At 40.4% G+C, this 17,928-nt stretch overlaps 1 protein-coding gene across 1 annotated transcript in view; it reads right to left on the reverse strand.

The window, feature by feature from the left end:
- The window catches only part of COX16 (cytochrome c oxidase assembly factor COX16), a 122,011-nt gene that overhangs the window by 20,677 nt on the left and 83,406 nt on the right, over window positions 1–17,928 (reverse strand). The window lies entirely within an intron of this gene.

A 17,928-nucleotide genomic window follows, 5' to 3' on the forward strand; every position in this document is an offset into this window, starting at 1 on the left:
GGGTTCGAGCGAGCGAGGGAACCTGTTACCTGTTTTCGCTCCCCCCTGCTAATAAAGTCTTGCCTGAATTTCTTGTCTGGCCTCTTATCAATATCTATTGATTAAGGCAGGCCAAGAACCCCAGTTGGTAACAAAAAGACACACCTGTGATTTTCCTAACTCCTCTCAGCCTCCCTTTATTCATTCTTCCTCACCTTCCCATCTCAAATTGTTGGAGTATCCCAGAAGGCTCAGTCTTCACACCTTTTTTACCTATTCACAACCAAAAGAGTCCCTAGGTGATGCCATGCAGTTCCATGGATTTAAATAGCTTCTATAACCTAACAACTTCCAAATGTACATTTTCAGTGGGAAACATCCCCCTGAAGTGAAGACCTGCCCTCCTACTTCACATCTCCACTTGAAAGTTTAACAGGTATATATAAATTAACATGAAAAAATTCTTGATTTTTTACCCCAACACTCTTTCTGCCCCAATCTGCTGCTAATCAATCATTCACATCCAAATTAAGGTCAAATACTTTCATCCAATTACTCAAAGCAGCTTCTCTGGAGTCATCTTTAGCTCCTCTAATTCCTATCTCACATCTAATCCATCACTGAGTTCTGTCAAAATATTTCTTAAATCTGACAATTTCTGACTATATCTTCTTCTAATATTCTAGTCTAGGCCACCATGATCTCTTTTCTGTACCACTGCCATCGCAATACCCACGTGTTACATAATAAAGAATCTGTCTGGTCTTGGTCCTGGGTTCTTGGGAGGGAGCTACTCACTTGGAATTTCCTGAGTGACAGGAGCATCTTTGTTATTGGGACCACAGCTGAGTTTATACCAATGAGGTGACTCATTGTGGGTCCCTACATAATCACAGCATAGAGGTTGGCCATGCTGGAATGATCAACCATGTGACTAGAGGGTGGGGGCCTTGAGCCATGTGATAGCAACCTGACCTCCTGACCTCCAAGGAGGAAAGGGTAGGGCTGGAGATTGAGTTCAGTCACACAGCCAATGATCCAATCAACCATAGATGATGAAAATCCCAATAAAAACCTCTTGATGAGCTTCCTGGTTGGTGAACACATCAGTGGGCTGAGATGGTGGCATACCCTGATTCCACAGGGAGAAAACAGGGAAACTCTGCCTTTGGGACATTCCCAGACCTTGCCCTAAGGGTCTCTTCTTTCAACTGTTCCTAATTCATAACCTTTATGATAAAACAATAATCCTAAGTATAGTGATATCCTGAGTTCTGTGAGTCATTCTACTGAATTATTGAACCTGAGGGGCTATTAGGAACCACTGAATTTGTAACCAGTTGATCAGAAGCACAGGTGGCCTAATATCGCACAGCTTTCAGCTGGTGTCTGATGAGGGGAGTTTTATGGAGAGCTGTGCACTTAATCTATGAAGTCTGTGCTAATGCTACATAGTTAGTGTCAACATTGCACTGCGCTACCGACCACTCATTACCGTGGTATCTACACTCCTAGCTAAATATCTTCATTTCTGCACTAGATCCCAACCATCTTATATACTGAAGGGCAGTGATTCATCAAAAATCTTGCTCACCACACTGCATGATTCATCATAAAAAATGCTACTATTTCTCCCATCTTATTAACAAATTTCTCTAGACCTTACTTCCCCATGTTATTATCCCATTTCTTTGTTCTTACCCGCAGTAAAATTTCTCAAACAAGTTGTCTATGCTTGCTGCTCTTTCCACTTTCCCTTAGACCCATTCCAACCATCACTGACATCCATGTTACTAAATGCAACATTTAACTCTCTGTTCTCATCTTATTTCATGAGCAAAATTTGACACCGTTGATCACATTTTCCTTCTCTTCCCTTAAACCTGGTTTTCCTTTTACCTCACTGAGAACCCTTCTTAGTCTCCTGTATTGGTCCCTCCTGTACACCCCAACCCTCTGAACTTGGAGTACCCCCAGGGCACAGTGTTTGGTCTACTCTACCTACATTAACTTCTACCCATAAGCTTAACGCAAGCATGGTGGCTGCTAAAGTAGAAGACCTAAAGAGAATATAAAGTTTCCTAACATACTATACAGAATGTCCAAGATAAAATAAACATTCACTTGTTACAAGAATCAGGAAACAGTAACTTGAATTAGGAAAGACTATCAAGTGACATTAGCAAGATTTTAAAGGAACCATCATAAAAGTGCCTCAAAGAGCAATAAACAAGTGAAAAATTAGAAAATTTCAGCAAAGACAAAAAAAAAAACAAAAAAGGTGACATCAGTGAAACAGAGTAAGAATCTCCAAAAACCCTCTCCATTAAAGCAATGAGAACACTGGCAAAAGTTGTCAAATCTACTTTTTCAGAACTTTGGAAATTAAAAAAGGCCTGCAGTAATGTTGGGAACATTTTTGTAAGAAGAATGACTCAACCTCGGTTAAAGCAGAAAGCTTGGTGGCATTTTTAGCCTACCTATTCCCACGTCTCGACCCACGCTCCTTGGTAAACATGAAAACCAGCAGTCTAAAATCATGATATAAAGCAGTAACCGCTGGAAGGGGCATAATGGGGTGGAGCTCCTTGAAGTCTTATTCCCTGAGAATTTTCATTATTTGACCAGTCTGGTGGTTCCCTGGAAGACCCAAGAATCTCCAAAAACCCTCTCCATTAAAGCAATGAGAACACTGGCAAAAGTTGTCAAATCTACTTTTTCAGAACTTTGGAAATTAAAAAAGGCCTGCAGTAATGTTGGGAACATTTTTGTAAGAAGAATGACTCAACCTCGGTTAAAGCAGAAAGCTTGGTGGCATTTTTAGCCTACCTGTTCCCACTCGACCCACGCTCCTTGGTAAACATGAAAACCAGCAGTCTAAAATCATGATATAAAGCAGTAACCGCTGGAAGGGGCATAATGGGGTGGAGCTCCTTGAAGTCTTATTCCCTGAGAATTTTCATTATTTGACCAGTCTGGTGGTTCCCTGGAAGACCCACTCGCAAGGCTGCCTTTAGTTTTCCTGACTTGGAGCTCAACTAGGGCAAACAGACTTCTCCCTGGAAGTGTTTGCTGAAAAAATTCAGAGGCCATTGTTTAACAGCATACTGCCTGAGGTGGTAGATAACAGGGCAAGGAATAGTCTAACCAAAACACTCAAAGGAAAATATGAGGCATAAGGTGTCCATAGAGGACTCTGAAAAGCTCAAACATATTCCTGACACTCTGGAAGGACATGCACATGAGCAGAACTGTCCACGTGCCCACAGCAGTGTGTAAGCTCAGGAGAGATCTGAGAAGGCCCTAAACACTCACCTGTGGCTAACCTTGAGGCTCTGAGCAAGCAAGAAGTAACAGCTTAAGCAAGAAGTGTAACCTGCCTGGGTACTGAAGGCATACCCAATCAAGCACACAGAGCCCCTTGACAAACACTGGGAAACTTACTGCTTCCAGGTGTTTAAGAAAACCTCTGCCCAATAAAAACAAGAACAGCCCCATTTAAAAATGGGCAAAGGACTTGAATAGACATTTCCCCAAAGAAGATATACAGATAAACAATAATCACTGTATGAACGAATAACTCCCTGGCACATAAAATCAGCTTAATAAAATGAGGTTTGAAAAAGTTACTTTGAAGCCAGTACTTTAGCCTCTATAGTTACGTGTGGGATGGGTAGTTTACCAGCTTAAAAAAGATGGGGGGAAAAAGTGCTGTGAAAGTTTAGGTTTAACGTTAATTGGTGTGGTGTCTTGCTATCCGTGAACTTTTAATGTTAGTGCTTTTATTGCCAGGTTGCGTGTAATCTTCAGTCATTTATGAATGTCTAGTTTCCACTCATTCATCAACCATCCAGCACACCTTTCTGTGGGACACAGAGAAGAAGAGATATGATCCCTGCCTTAAAGAGACTGGCAATCTAATGGGCACACGAATGAACCATGGGTAGCTTGGGAAACAGACCTCCCCCCAATGTGTGCCATTTGCCAGGATGAGTCAGAGGAAGCCTCAACTGTCAAGTGTTTGAGGTTACATAATAGTATAGAGTGCAGGTGACATGACTCACATTTCCCATGCTATCCCTGAAATCTTTCCATCTATCCCTGCCTCTTTATTGCCACTGAAATATTCCTGGTTTAATCCCTTATCATCTTTCCATCTATTAAATTCACCCCTAAGTGTCTCCTGAAAAGAAATTCCTGACCTCCTTCCTGCCTTTAGGCTGATCTAGTTGACACTCATATCTAGACCCAAAAACAACAACAGAAACAAACAAAAACCTTAATTATAGGGACTTCCCTGGCAGACCAGTGGTTAAGACTCTGCACTTCCAATGCAGAGGGCGCCGGTTCTATCCCTGGTGGGGGGAACTGAGATCCCACATGCCATGGGTGCAGCCAAAAAACTTAAAAAACAAAAACAAAACCTTAATTATGAACTCAAGTCTATCTCCCACACTGCTGACAGTTATCTAAGAGACATAGATAATGATGAGATTCTCCTCTTTTTTTCTTCCTACAATAGTCACTCCAATTTTCTTAGCAAGTAATTGAAGGGCGTTTGTAATATGACTTTGGCCTGCCTTTACTACCACTGTTCTTCATTCACTCTATGCTCCATCCTGGAGGAGATATTAACTGAGTAATGCATGAACTTCCACATCTTCCAGATGCAGCTTTAGGGACACCAGGTTCTTGAAGCCTCCCTTACTCCACAGGCAATGTAAATTATTTCCTCTTCAGAGCTCCACTAGGCTTTGACTAAAATATATCACAGAGCTCTATCACACTGTATTGTCGGTTTTGGTGTACAAAGTCATTGTTGTCCAAACAGTACATAAGAAAGATGAAAAAAAGGAGAGTGGAAAGAATAGTTCAGGGTTTGAATTTGAACATTGGGGTTTTGTTTTGGGTTCTGGGGCTGAGCAAATGTATCAACCCTCACCCCCAGAGCATCACCTGAACTGAACCAGGAAGATTTTAAAGTGATCAGCGTAAGGTTTATTAAAGTAAGACTGCTAATCCCTTCCCTTACCCCTATTCTTCCAATCTTCCCCTACTCCAGTCTCTCCAAAAAAGAGACACCTTGCAAACCTGGGGACTGGAGCAGTAAGAAAGGTGGGAAGACTTAGCCTGAGAGGTTAAGTCACACTACATAGTTGCTGGGAGAAAATTATTTGGATTCATGGGAAAGAGTCTGGAGCAGTTGTAGAATACAGGAGAATTTAGGATTGCAGAGATGGTCTTGTGAACAGGGTTGCTATGGTTTATGAATAGTCTCCTTCAGTGCTGTGATTCCTTTGTATTTTATTTTGAATTATTTGGCTTACACTTTTTGTTGTATGTTTGTTTGTTTAATTCATCTCTGTGAAGAGACAGAAACATATAGGGCCATAGGGTTTATTAGAGAATATATTGTGAAGTGTGCGAGAATTTGTATATGGCATTGCCTCTCGCCTTAGTCACTTCCTTTTGATACTTCAGAGCTCATACAGCATCCAGGTTAGTCAAATGTATTACTTCTCCAAGTTTTCCTCATATCTTAAATGTCAAGGACACTGTTCTAAAAGTCCAGACCTTTTCCTACCTTTTCACTACATAAAATGTCACCTTATGGAGCTGACTCCAATACAGGCTGGCACTCAACGAATAGTTAATAATGGATTAAATCATATACATGTATTCTAGGTAATGCCATAGCTAATAATCTGTTATCCTTATCAGATAAAGCATATATTCAATGTAAGAGAATATAGGTCTTCAATCTTCCATTTATTCCATCATCCAAATAAGCACTTATTAAGAACGTTGAAATGATCTCGAAGGAGCAACTAAATAGTAGGTATTACAAGTATGCTGTGACAGGACGAGAGAGAGTCATGGACATATATACACTAACAAACGTAAGGTAGATAGCTAGTGGGAAGCAGGAGCATAGCACAGGGAGATCGGCTTGGTGCTTTGTGACCACCTGGAGGGGTCGGATAGGGAGGGTGGGAGGGAGGGAGACGCAAGAGGGAAGAGATATGGGAACATATGTATAACTGATTCACTTGTTATAAAGCAGAAACTAACACACCATTGTAAAGCAATTATACCCCAATAAAGATGTTAAAAATAAAAAATTGGGGGCATTTAAGCACTTAAGAAATGTTTTGCCGAAAGCCTGCTTTCAGTTTTAAGGTTCGTTGGATTCGCTGGCAAAATTACCACTCATTTGACACAAATAAACAGCTTTAATCCACTCTTTAAAGAAAGCTGATTTAACTTAATTTTAATATACAATCATTAGAAGGAAAGGAATAAGAATATTAGAGAAATAGAACAGGGCATGCATCACTGGATTGGGCCAACACCTACTTCCAGATCCAAACAGAAGCTGGGAAGTTCTGAGTAACAGCAATCCGGAGCCCCAGTAGGGAAGGGTCCCGGGTGGTGCGTCCACTCCACGGGTGAGACTTCAGATTAGAGTTCTGGGGGCTTTCGTTTGTAATTCCAGGCCACAAACTGATAGCAGTTTGCGTGCAAAAATGCAGCTCGGGGACTTCCCTGGTGGCGCAGTGGGTGAGAGTCCGCCTGCCGATGCAGGGGACACGGGTTCGTGCCCCGGTCTGGGAGGATCCCACATGCCGCGTAGCGGCTGGGCCCGTGAGCCATGGCCGCTGAGCCTGCGCGTCTGGAGCCTGTGCTCCGCAGCGGGAGAGAGCACAACAGTGAGAGGCCCGCGTACCGCAAAAAAAACAAACAAAAAAAATCACCAATTTTGAGAGCTTTAATACTGAAGTTAGGTTTTAGAACTATGGCCAAATTTAATGGCTGTGGTACAGAAAGCTTACTTCATGAATCATCTGGTTTCATAATTGACATCTAGTATATAATTTAATTCGCTAAAAATCTTAAAATTTTGGAAGAGCATGATTATTTAGGGTTACAGTTGTGTAGGTCATGTTCAGACATACCCCGAGTTTAAGGGAAATTGCTTCATGGTGCCTTCCCTACCGCAAGGAATGTGATGGCTGATATATATGTCGCTTTGGGTTATTGAAGCAAACATTTCACACCTATGAATACGATGCTGGATGATAATGAAGTGGGAACACAAGGCAAGAAAGGGCCTTGCTTTCTTGCTAGCCTGTGCAAACAGAGCCATAATTTGGGCCACAAAGTCTGGCACAGCTAATGTTTTTGACCCTGTGTGAGATTAGAAATCAATTACAGGGAAAAAAACGTAAAAAAAAAAACACATGGAGGCTAAACAATACATTACTAAATAAGCAAGAGATCACTGAAGAAATCAAAGAAGAAATCAAAAAATACCTAGAGACAAATGACAACGATTCAAAACCTATGGGATGCAGCAAAAGCAGTTCTAAGAGGGAAGTTTATAGCAATACAAGCCTACCTCAAGAAACAAGAAAAATCTCAAATAAAGAATCTAACCTTACACCTACAGGAACTAGAGAAAGAAGAACAAACAAAATCCAAAATTACTAGAAGGAAGGAAATCATAAAGATCAGAGCAGAAATAAATGAAATAGAAACAAAGAAAACAATAGCAAAGATCAATAAAACTAAAAGTTGGTTCTTTGAGAAGATAAAAAAAATTGATAAAACATTATCCAGACTCATCAAGAAAAAGAGGGAGGGCTTCTCTGGTGGTGCAGTGGTTGAGAGTTCGCCTGCTGATGCAGGAGATATGGGTTCGTGCCCCGGTCCAGGAAGATCCCACATGCCGCAGAGCGGCTAGGCCCATGAGCCATGGCTGCTGAGCTTGCGTGTCCGTAGCCTGTGCTCCACAATGGGAGAGGCCACAACAATGAGAGGCCCACGTATCACAAAAAAAAAGAGGGAGAGAACACAAATTAATAAAATTAGAAATGAAAAAGGAGAAGTTACAACAGACACGGCAGAAATACAAAGTATCCTAAGAGACTACTACAAGCAACTCTATGCCAATAACATGGACAACCTGGAAGAAATGGACAAATTCTTAGAAAGGTATAACCTACCAAGACTGAACCAGGAAGAAATAGAAAATATGAACACCCCAATCACAAGTAAGGACATTAAAACTGTGATTAAAAATCTTCTGACAAACAAAAGTCCAGGACCAGATGGCTTCACAGGTGAATCCTTTCAAACATTTAGAAAAGAGCTAACACCCATCCTTCTCAAACTCTTCCAAAAATTGCAGAGGAAGGAACACTCCCAAACTCATTCTATGATGCCAGCATCATCCTGATCCCAAAACCAGACAAGGATACTAAAAAATAAAGAAAATTACAGACCCATATCAGTGATGAATGTAGATGCAAATATCCTAAACAAAAATACCAGCAAACAGAATCTAACAACACATTAAAAGGATCATACACCATGATCAAGTGGGATTTATCCCAGGGATGCAAGGATTCTACAATATACGCAAATCAATCAATGTGATACATCATATTAATAAATTGAAAAATAACAACCATATGATCGTCTCAATAGATGCAGAAAAAGCTTTTGACAAAATTTAACACCCATTTATGCTAAATACTCTCCAGAAAGTGGGCATAGTGAGAACCTACCTCAACACAATAAAGACCATATATGACAAACCCACAGCAAACATCATTCTCAATGGTGAATAACTGAATGCATTTACTCTAAGATCAGGAACAGGACAAGGATGTCCACTCTCGCTACTGTAATTCAACATAGCTTTGGAAGTCCTAGCCACAGCAATCAGAGAAGAAAAAGAAATAAAAGGAATTCAAATTGGAAAAAAAGAAGTAAAACTGTCACTATTTGCAGATGACATGATACTATACAGAGAGAATCCTAAAGATGCCACCGGAAAACTACTAGACCTAATCAATGAATTTGGTAACGTTGTGGGATACAAAATTAATGCACAGAAATCTCTTGCATTCCTATACACTAATGATGAAGAATCTGAAAGAGAAATTAAGGAAACACTCCCATTTACCATTGCAACAAAAAGAATAAAATACCTAGGAATAAACCTACCTAGGGAGACAAAAGACCTGTATGCAGAAAACTATAAGACACTGATGAAAGAAATTAAAGATTATACCAACAGATGCTGAGATATACAAGGGAGATGCAAGAGGGAAGAGATATGAGAACATATGTATATGTATAACTGATTCACTTTGTTATAAAGCAGAAACTAACACACCATTGTAAAGCAATTATACTCCAATAAAGATGTTAAAAAAAAATCAGATGTTCAAATTTGGAAGAAGCCTAGAGTGGTTTGATTTCATAAGTGAAGTCATCCACCTGCAGCATGCCACACATACCCCCATAGCAGGTGTCCAGTTTGCCCATGGACCCAGGAACCCCTTCCAGGTAGCTAAAGTAGTAACAGTCTCGGGGGATAAAAGGGTAGTCCTCCTGCATGGCGCCTTGGTCGTTATCGGTGATAACAGGAAAATGCCTGGGCAGCAAGCTCTTCTTGACTCTCATGTGAAGCACGTGTCTTTGGCCACTGAAGCGAACCTTGTAGGAGAGCTGGCCTTGTGTTGCGGCTCCACGCACTCTGTGGGACACCTTCCTAGGGATCACAATTTCAGAGGAAGTGAAGTGCCAACCTGGGGGTTCATGGGAGCAGCAGGTCGGAAACAGGAGCAGCCAGAGCAGAGGCAGCCAGAGATCACCTGCCAGGTGGGCTTAGGCCTAGGCAGGCCCCATGAGTGAGGAAGCCTGTGACCAAAGAAATCCACTCCAGCGGGAGGCAGGCAAGACTATCCCTGCAACAGCAACTCCTAAACAGCAGTCTAGTCCTGAGGAGAGCAGAGAGAGACTGGAGGCTGGGCATCCCCAGAGAGGTGCAGGAGGGAGGGGGCAGCTCTTACATAACAATGGTGTATTCATGAGGGGGAGGGGCTGTGCTAAGTGATCCTGGGGATCCTGGCACAGGGCTCTTAGAGAGGAGGAAACATGGGAGAAATTAGGAAAAATAGAGTGTATAGCTTGGGCTGAGTGGTCCCACGGCCTCTTGGAGAAGTCACAGGGGAAGAATCAGTGGGTGTTGTGCAATTTTAAGACAGTGATTGACATTTTTTTCCTGAAACCAAAATGAGACAAGGCTTCAATTTGTAATTAAGAAATTACAAAATGGAGAGGAGAATGGAAGCTTCTTTGTGTAAGAATTTTGAGGAAAGAATCAGATTCTCTCATACTTTACAAAAATAGAATGTGTTGGGGGTGATTAACGGAATGAAAGAATAAATAGTGTCATGAGTAGAAAAGGTAGGGTGGATAATAATAGTTTCTAATAAAGTTAAACTTATATTTGCCCTACGTCTCAGTGATTCCAGCCATAGGACGTTCCCCACAGTGATTCGTATGTGGATATTTATAGCAGCATTATTCACAAGTTTATTCCACAGACTGGAAACAAACAACCAGTACTCAATAGATGAATGGCAAACTGGCATATTCATTTAGTACGATAATCCTCAGTAAATCTGAACAAGTTTCCAACATGTGTAAGAACATGGATGTATCTATCTCATAGATATTATGATAGAAAGAAATCAGACCAAAGAAACTTCATACAGGACTTCATTTGTATGAAGTTCTGGAATAGTCCAGAAAATAATATAGGGGAACAGAATTAAAATCACTGTTTTCGTGATGTGAGGGAAGGGAGGGATGGAGGGAAGTTTCTGGAGTGATGGGAAACTTCTGAATCTTGATTGGAGTGTTCTCAAGATGAACGTTTTAAATCCTAACCCCCAAGGTGGTGGTATTAGCAGGTGGGGTCTTTGGAAGGTGATTAGTGCTTTTATAGAAGAGGACTCAGAGAGATCCTTCACCCCTTCTGCCCTGTGTGGTTACAGTGAGAAGGAGTCATCTATGAGCCAGGACGTGGTTCTCACCAGACACTAAATCTGCTGGTGCCTTGATCTTGGACTCCCTAGCCTTCAGAACTGTGAGAAATTAAGTATTCTTGTTTATAAGACACCGAGTCTAAGGTATTTTATTATAGCAGTCCAAACAGACTAAGACAGGATGGTGCTTACGAGTCAAAACTCATCAAGCCGCATCCTTAAATCTGTGCATTTTATTGTATGCTGAGTATACCTCAAAAGAATTGATTTATAAAACAATTCTGACTTTAGCTTCTTTTTAGCTCTTTCCAGAAGAGTGCATCATTATCATGATCATCACTGTTTCATACTTCATTTTCTTTGTCTTTTCAAAAATCATTTCTACACAGAACTGCTTGTAAATTGAATCAACTCAAAATAAGGAAGTTAACATGAACAGCTTATCTCACTTGACTAATCCTCTTGTGGATCATATTAACACACACATTAATATTTAGAAGAGAAGAATGCACCACTGTGTAAATGTGTTGTATGCAATACTGGAGGATTTTTAAAAAATCAGTGCACGCAGGAATATTCAAAAAGATACAAGTATGATTTAACTCAGCCTGAAGAGAATTCACCACGAGAAAAAACGTAATTTCTTTTCTTATTTTTAAACTGAAGTATAGTTGATTTACAATATTATATGTTTTCAGGTGTACAACACAGTGATTCAATATATTTATAGATTATACTCATTTAAGTTTACTACACTTTAAATATATGATGCCAGATGCCACTCTCTTCTGGCCTCTCACATTTCCACAAACTTCAGCTGTCAGCCTTCTGAATTAGTGTTTTCCTTTTCTTCTTATATACACCCAGGCGTGGAATTGCTGGATCATATGGTAGTTTTACTTTTAGCTTTTGATGAATCTCCGTACTATTTTCCATAGTGGCTGCACCAATTTACATTCCTACCAACAGTGCATGAGGGTTCCCTTTTCTCCACATCTTCACTGACACTCATTGTTCCTTGTCTTTTTGATAATAACCATTCTGAAAGTTGTGAGGTTGTATCTCATTGTATCTTTGATTTGCATTTCTCTAATGATTAGTGATGTTGAGCATCTTTTCATGTGCCTGTTGGCCATCTATATGTCTTCTTTGGAAACTCTTCAGGTCCTCTGCCCATGTTTTAATCAGCTTATTGGGTTTTTTTTTTTCATGTTTAGTTGTATATTGTGGATATTAACCCCTCATCAGATATATCATTTGCAAATATCTGTTCCCATCCATTAGGCGGCCTTTTCACTTTGTCGATAGTTTCTGCCACTGTGCAAAACCTTTTTAGTTTGATTAGGTTCCATTGGTTTATGTTTTGTTTCCTTTGCCAAAGAAGAATGTCAAAGAATGCACTCTCTCTGTTTCCTTCTAGATGTTTTATGATTTCAGGTCTTACATTTGAGTCTTTAATCCATTCTGAGTTTATTTATACATAAGGGGTGAGAAAGTTGTCCTGTTTGATTCTTTTCTATGTTCCTGTCCAGTTTTCCCGACATAATTTACCAAAAAGGTTATCTGTTCCCCATTGTATTTTCTTGCCTCCTTCGTTGTAGGTTAATTTCTGTATAAATGTGGGTTTTTCACCACTGTAGTTTTGTAGTATAGTTTGAATTCAGGAAGTGTGATACTTCCAGCTTTGTTCTCTCTCAAGATTGCTTTGGATATTTAGGGTCTTTTGTATTTCCATGGAAATTTCAGAATTATTTATAATAGTTCTGTGAAAAATGCTATTGGTATTTTCATAAGGATTGCACTGAATCTGTAGACTGCCCGGGGTAGTAAGCTCATTTTAACAATATTAATTTTTCCAATCCATGAGCATGGTATATCTTTCCATTTGTTTGTATTGTCTTCCATTTTTTCCTTAATTTCTTATAGTTTTCCGAGTACAGTCATTTTACCTCCTTAGTTAGATTTTATCCTAGGTATTTCATTCTTTGCATGTGATTGTAAATGGGATTGTTTTCTTATTTTCTCTGATAGTTTGTTGTTAGTGTATTGAAATGCAACAATTTTTTTTTTTTTTTTTTTTGCGGTACGTGGGCCTCTCACTGTTGTGGCCTCTCCCGTTGCGGAGCACAGGCTCCGGACGCGCAGGCTCAGCGGCCATGGCTCATGGGCCTAGCCGCTCTGCGGCATGTGGGATCTTCCCAGACCGGGGCACGAACCCGTGTCCCCTGCATCGGCAGGTGGACTCTCAACCACTGCGCCACCAGGGAAGCCCAACAAATTTTTGTATATTAATTCTGTATTATGCAACTTTACTGTATTCATTGATGAGTTCTAGTAGTTTTCCAGTGGTGTCTTTAGGATTTTCTATGTATAGTATCATATCATCTGCAAACAATGACAGCTTTACTTCTTCAATTTGGATTCCTTTTGTTTCTATTTCTTGTCTCATTGCCATGGCTAGGACTTCCAATACTATGTTGAATAAAAGTGGTGATAGTGGTCATCCTTGTCTTGTTCCTGATCTTCGAGCCTCTTTCACTTTAAGTCTGGGTGTGATTGGCTGATGGATGAGCTGAGCCCTGGTGCTCTTCTCAGTGCATGGGCTCTTTAAGAAATGTCTCCCAGATTACTACAGTCTTGTGGGTCCCGTTAGTTTTCAAAGATGTTGGGGGTCATCTCTCTGGTGCAGGTCCTAAAAGTTGAGGTTACTGATGTGGAAATAAAACCCTTTGCTCCTCAGGGAGAAGCTTCGGGTTTTGAGTTTTCTCTGGGTTGTGTGCCACTGTGTTGGGGATGGGGTTTATGGCAAGATTGTATCCCAGCCTCCTGCCCAGTTTGAGGTGGTTTTCCTCTTGTTTGCCTGATGTGGTCATCACTTAGCCAGTCTTTAGGTTTTTTTAAGAGAAAATTGTTCTGTAGGTAGCTGTAGACTCAGTGTGTGAGAAGAAGTGAGATCAGGGTTTTCCTATGTTGTCATCTTGAACCAGAACCCTCTGTTGTTGTTTTGCTTCCTTCCTTGTTCTTGGCTATTTTCTAGATAGTTCTGATTACCTTTGGCTATCTCAGTCATTTCTGTAGGTTTGGGAGTAAAGGCAGAAATTAGAGGGACAGAGATCCCACTATAGTAGTAGTGGCAGTGTAACCAGTGTTTTTTATCTTCTGTATTTTGATGCTTTGACATCTGGGGCCTTCCTGACCCTGAATGGACTACTCCTCCCAGTGTTAGTCAATTTTTAGAGATAGTAAACAACACTCTCATGAGCGCAGTTTTCAAATACAAACCAGACAATCCAGAGCCCACATTCCAACTACCTCTTTTCTGAGCTCTCACACTTAGGGCCATTATCCACATGCCCTAATCACCCCCAAGGCCAGGTACCAGACAGCTAGGGACAGCCCCTATGCCACAGAGACCACTGACATTATTCAAACTAGCCAATCCTAAGCCTGCTTACCTGGTCTTGTCTGTTCCTTCTCATGGAAACCACAATAAAGTCTCTTGCCCACAGTTCCTCCCTCTCCCTCTGCTTTGTGACCAGCATCAGTGCTTCCCTGTGTGGCCCCCATGGCACAGTGTGTCCTCTTTTCTTGGAAACTGTGAGCAACAAACTATCTTTTCAATGTCAGTTTTCTCCTGATCTTTTGGCCTTACTATACCTCAAGTATTCTATTAATGCACAATATTTAAAACAGGTAGGAGAAAACTACCAATCCTTTCTTATTCCCTATCTTTTTTCTGCATCTGAAGAGACACTATTGTGTGTGTGTGTGTGACTAGTACCAAATAATTTCTCCAGTAAGTTATTTTTCTACATAGATTACTTTCCTCCAAACTCAAAAGGCAAAGGCAATGTGGTGGAGTATAAGGAGCCAGAAAATATTCTGGTTCTGGTTTCAAACCTTGACTGTTTAGGTTTTAACATTAATAATGATATGAACTAGAGACAGTTAACTTCACATCTCCAAAGTTCTATCTTTCCATCTTTATCATAGGGTAATAATTTCAATCTAATAGCATTATTTAAGCATGGAATGAAATAACTTCCATAAACTGCCTGGTGAGTTCTTAATATTGTTATAACTTTTATGTGAATCCTTGAATTTTGGATGGTATCCTGGCTATGATGGGTGCTTCATGAAGTCTGACAATGGTCACTCTTCATTTCCAAAATTACAGCAGGGGAAATTTTCATTGAACTTTCCCTGGCTTCTCTTTCTTGTAGGATAAGAGATTCTTTTTTTTTCTTTTTGAGTTACGCGGGCCTCTCACTGTTGTGGCCTCTCCCGTTGCGGAGCACAGGCTCGGGACGCGCAGGTTCAGCGGCCATGGCTCACAGGCCCAGCCTAGCCACTCCGCGGCATGTGGGATCCTCCCAGACCGGGGCACGAACCCGCGTCCGCTGCATCGGCAGGCAGACTCTCAACCACTGTGCCACCAGGGAAGCCCCAGGATAAGAGATTCTTAAAAAGAGCCTTTCCTAGGAAATGTGTCAATGCTCCTCAATTTGGGACTCCAAGGGATCAACATTTGGGAGCTTTCTTCTCTCGTTTTCACTCTTAGAAGTCTATCTCAACCTGCGATAGTCTTTGGCAGCAGTCCTCAAACTATAGTGTAGCAGGACCTCAGTTTTTGTAAATAAAGTTTTACTGGAAAACAGCCACACCCTTTTGCATATATATTGTCTATGGTTGCTTTCATACCAAAACTGCAAAGACCCAAGGCCTGCAAGCCTAAAATATTTACTATCTTGTCCTTTGAGAAAAAATTTGCTGAACCCTGGTCTTCGCTGTTTGAAGTTGGGTTTCTTCCTCTGTGGATTAAAAATGACCACAAATTCTTTGCACTGCTTCCATCAAGAGGTGGGGTTTAGGTCCCATCCGATAATGACTCTAGGCTTGGCCATGGCCTGGTCTGGTCAATAAAACATCAGCAAGTGTGACGAGTACAAAGACTTGACTAGCACTTTCCACATTGGGACTTGCCTTCTTAGAACAACTCCCTGAGAACCCCTCTTCCCCTGCTATGAAGAGCCCAATCTAGTCTATTGGAAAATGAGAGGCCATGTGGAGAAAAAGCAAGGCACCCTTGGCTATAGCTAGCACTAAGTACCAGACAGGAGAGAGAGGCCATCTTGGACTACTTACCCTTCTTCTGCCATCAGACGAATGCTGTTCCATGTGACTCTAGGTGGTAGCAGAAGAAACAGTCAATTCATAGAATCTCTTTAAGAAGAATTTTAAAAAATTTAAGCCATTAAGCTTTGCAGTGGTTTGTTATGTAATTGATAACTTACATACCTTCTTCGCCCATCAAGGGAGAAAATGGCCATTCTGTACACATTACAGTTAGACACTAGCACTTTGACTCCAGGTCTGGTCTTTGCTTAAGTCATATGATGCAGCAATAATGACTTTTCCTATCAGAGTCAGCTATATACAAGGTAACTTGGGCAAAAGTCAATATTCAGTTCTGACAAGTCCTTTCACATCCTGTGGCTCAAACCCCTTTCTGTATTCTATGTATCTTGTAAGGTTTTGGGGGATGGAGGGAAGACAAGTCAGATAGCAAATGTTGGTAATTGTTTTCAAACTTTGTATAAAACGAATGGTACTACTACTGCTACTGTGGTAGAACATTTAACCTAATGCAGTCAATTCCCTATTATCCATAATGGAAGGCTATGCTAGCATGGTTGAGCCAAATTCAGTATAATAAACTTTAATTTCCTGGAATGATGGAAGAGAAATGAGACTCCTCACTGGCTTGAAGGAAATTCCCACCTCTGGCACTAATTAGCAATGTATCTTGAGCAAGTTATTAACTTCTTTAGGCCTTGAGTTACCCTATCTATAAAAATAGAATTATTGATACTGACTCGCATAGTTGTGAGAATTCACTGACATTTATAAGTTATGGAAAAGGATGGCCCAGTGTCGTGCCTGGAACCATGGAGAGTAGAGACAGCATAGTGTAATGGTTATGAATGTAGGTTCTGGAGCTAAACTGCCTGAGTTTAAATCCCAGCTCTGGCACTTAATAGCTGTGTAATTTAGGCAAATTAATCTATGTCTGTCGCTTATCTCATCTGTAAAATGGGGATAACAGCAGCAGTTATAGAGTTGTTGTGAGGCTTAAATAAACACATGTAAAGGGCTTAGCACAGTAGCTAAAATAAGATTGAAATAAATTGATGAGAGCTTAATAATTGTTAGCCAATTATTATTAGCAGTACATGATAGAGCCCTTATCCTTATCTCCTAATCTTCTATGTCAAAGCTAAGCCTCAAACTGATCATTTAGATTTCTTTCTTTTCTCTTTCCATTGCTCTGTCAGAGTGTTACCCCAGGAAGTTGGTGGTTAAATAAGGAGATATTTATTCAACAATCCCCAAGATAAGGTGGAAAAGATTGTAAAGATTTACTGACAAATGCAACAAGTTTTTGTTAAATGCCAATACTAAGTTAGGCACAGTTAGATACACTATTATTTCATGTACTGTATCTGGTATCAAATAGAAAAGCTTAAGAGAGATTATTATCTGTTTTGATGGCATCATTAACGTATTTAATTTATAATGGTATTCCTTAGAAAATACGGTTTTCTGTCCATATGTCTTCCAAGTTGCTACAGGGCATCTATTTGATCTGAGAAACTGACTGCTCTTTAGATCCAGGCATGCAATATGACGTTAGGATCAAAGTAGAAAGGAAGCAAAATAAAATAAGGTTCATAAGGAAAATAATCTTATAAAGACTAACGTGTCTTGGGGGTAAAATGCGCATGTATTTCACACAATAAAAACAACGTTCAACATCAAAAACAGTAATAAGAAACTCATATTCAAATCAGCATTGCCGATACAGAATTAAAATGGGATTCAATTTTGTGATTCCATTCGCAAATCTGCAAAGTAGGAAGGATCACCCATTTTCCTGTGACTGGTCAAGCAATTTAATGATTACAGTAAATACAAAGTTCTTTTGTAAATGACTCTGTTAATGATTGACTTGCATTTGAAACCACATTTCAGCTCTCTCCCTTTCCCCCTTTCCCCTGCAAAAAGAAAGAGAATATGAACAGTAAGGAAAACATTTAGAAACAAG

This window comes from Neophocaena asiaeorientalis, unplaced genomic scaffold, assembly GCF_003031525.2.
Source record: "Neophocaena asiaeorientalis asiaeorientalis breed wild unplaced genomic scaffold, Neophocaena_asiaeorientalis_V1.1 scaffold348, whole genome shotgun sequence".
In the NCBI taxonomy this organism is placed as follows: Eukaryota; Metazoa; Chordata; class Mammalia; order Artiodactyla; family Phocoenidae; genus Neophocaena; species Neophocaena asiaeorientalis.